At 55.4% G+C, this 2,734-nt stretch overlaps 1 protein-coding gene across 2 annotated transcripts in view; it reads left to right on the forward strand.

Annotated features, from left to right (window-relative positions):
* Tmem229b (transmembrane protein 229B) overlaps positions 1 to 2,734 on the forward strand; it is a 60,466-nt gene that overhangs the window by 12,142 nt on the left and 45,590 nt on the right. The window lies entirely within an intron of this gene.

Raw genomic sequence — 2,734 nt, forward strand, 5'->3', positions numbered from 1 at the left:
GGGGACAGGGGTGCGCGTTGGCAACTTTCCCCGCCTGAAACAAAGGGTGCCGGCGTGGGCGAGGGGGAAGGGGCCGCCCGGGATCTCGGGCAGCGGGAGGCTGACACCTCTTCCCCCCCGGCGGAGAGCGCCCCGAGGCCGCCTCCGGAGGACAGAGGGGGGCGCCAGTCTGGGTCGAATCTGGGGAAGGAGGGCTTGGGAATGGGAGCCGTGGACCCTCCTGAGTTTGAGACAGAAGACTTTGCCGAAGGAGAGGGCACCCCTTCCAAAGCACCCCACTGCCTTCTCCCCGGAGTGATGAAAACACGGGCGATGGGGGACCGCACACCTAGGTGTCCTCCTCTACCCAGGTCTGTGCCCAGCCCCGATCCGGGCAGCGGCCCTGTCCCCGGCTGCCAGCTCTTCCTTTGGCCTCCCTGACCCGCGGTCCACGGTGGCAGATGCTGGACTGGGATGGGGAGCCGGGGACATGGGCGTCTTTCGCAGGTGTCTTTCTTCCTCTCCTTCCCTGCTGTTCCGAGCCTGGCCCCGTCCCTTCTGCCCAGACTCTGTTGCCCGTCTTTCTCCAGCTTTTCTGGGGTACGTTCGTTGCCTCAGGTGTAGAGCTTGCCCCGGCCGGTTGTTCGGAGGCTGCTTCCAGTCTCTACATAAAGGATGAAAGCGGGACCCTGGGGAGGGGTCCCCGGTGTAACCTTGGGGGCTCTGCTGGCCCAAGCTGTGTGTTTTCAGCTTGGGATTCTCTTCACTGTACCAGGAACTGAATGGCCTTCCCTGGGTGGTACAGTGTCTTTCTCTGTAGAACACAAATGGGCCGAGCTCCAGGTCCGCAGACCCTGACCTCATGTCCAGGAATGAGGTGCTTCCAGTTCCCAGCTGGCTCGCATCCTGGGGCCGGACAGCCCTTTGGGAGCTCAGGGTTTTTTCCCCGGTCAGAAGGCAGAGCTACATCTGCTTGCCTGTGAGACACATGGTACTGGAGGGCCCGGACTTCAGCTGGACCCTGCGTCTCCCGTGAGTGTGCTCATGATCTAGGTGGTCCAGCTGGGGTGGGTCTACCAGGACACTTCTCTTGGAGCCATGAAGAGGTGGCCCGAGATGAGGCTATTCTTCCTGGAGGGTCTATGTTTGGAGACAGAGATTTGGGGGAAAGGGTCATCTTTAGAGAGAAATGACACAATGTTTCGTATTGATTCAAGCCACTTAGAAGTACAGAGGCAGCCGGAAGTAGAGGCCCATGCCTGCAATGCCAGGTACTCAGGAGGCTGAGGCTGGAGGATTGCAAGTTCAAGGCCAGCGTGGGCAATGTAGCAAGACCTTCTCTCAAAATAAAAAAGACAGGGCGTGCAACTCAGCACTAGCCAGCTTGCCTAGCGTTTGTGAGGCCCTGGGTTCAATCCCTAGTACAAAGCGGAAAAAAGGTCAAATACTGGAGTGAGAGGGTGGATGTTCTAAGATCAGCAAGGGTAGCAGGAGAAAGTACAAGGCCCTTGGCTTTAGAGCTGTGTCCCTGGAACTTACGGCTAAAGTCAGGTGCAGGGTCTAGACGGAGCCCAGCCAGCGCCACACCTGTGGACTTTACCCCCATAAACTGGCAGGGTTGATTATTACTGCTAATCCCCCGTTGGGTTTATCGCAAGCTGTTTATTCATAGCGGCAGATAATATGGAAGCCGGACCTTGCCAGCCCCAGTCGTGATATCGCGGGCTTTTCCGGGGACTGACTTTTCCTCAGGCTGTAAGCTGGGAAGATGATACTCCCCTGACTCCCTCTGTGAAAGTGATGAGGTATGAAATTTTACATTTATAAAGTTATTTAAGAGCCTTGAGTCCTGGAATGAAAGATAGCAAATGAGTTAGCGAGCCCGGGACTGTGTTCATTTCAGTTGTATCGGATTTGCATAGTTTCTAAAGGGAAAGGTGTCATTTTACAGGAAAGGGCTGAATTACAGCTTCTGTGATAGGGACCGCTCAGTGTTGGTTTTAAAAGTGTAGTTTTATCAGAAAAGCTGTTGCTACAGCACACAGGCATCGGGTGTTTTTTCTGTTTGCCTCTGTTCCCGGGGTGTCTTGGAGCTCCTCCTGGGTGGGGTTTTTCCTGGGACGCGTCCAGGATGCTGGTGACATCCAAGGCGGGAGAAGGGTCTCTGATGTTGGGGCCTCCGAGGTCTTAAGGAGAGCCCTGGGTCAGGGCAGTAAAGCGAGGCAGGCTGGCCTTATCAGCAGCTGGATCAGATCTGGCCGTCCTTGAGGGAGGAAAGGGATACCGAACCCTTCCCCGGCACGACTGCTCTCAAATTTGTGTCCCTCTACTCCCCGCTCCCTGCTCTCACCACCCTCAGATTACATGCAAGGTGGTTTTGGGTTTTGGTGTTTTATTTCAGGAACATTCGTCTTAAGGTAGGGGTCATTTCTGCTTTGGCAAACTCTCAGCTGCCTTTGTGGCAAAGCCTGGCCGAAGAGGGAATCTGGGAAGAGATTCTGATGATCTGGTAAGAACAGATCCAGCCTCTCTGGCTAAGTTTTCTTCTCGCCTCCCCACCCGCCACCCCTTTCTCAGAAATTGGAGCGTTTGTGTTTGAAAAGTAGAGTGCAGGCCAATTTGAGGGGAAGGGGCAGGAGGGGCATTTTGGGTTATGATTTTCCTGTAGGGGAACTGAGTCACCCTTAGCACACTGACTGGGGTGTGTGTGTGTGTGTGTGTGTGTGTGTGTGTGTGTGTGTGTGTGTGTGTGTGT

Source organism: Chinchilla lanigera, unplaced genomic scaffold, assembly GCF_000276665.1.
Source record: "Chinchilla lanigera isolate Chin_1 unplaced genomic scaffold, ChiLan1.0 scaffold00065, whole genome shotgun sequence".
Taxonomy (NCBI): Eukaryota; Metazoa; Chordata; class Mammalia; order Rodentia; family Chinchillidae; genus Chinchilla; species Chinchilla lanigera.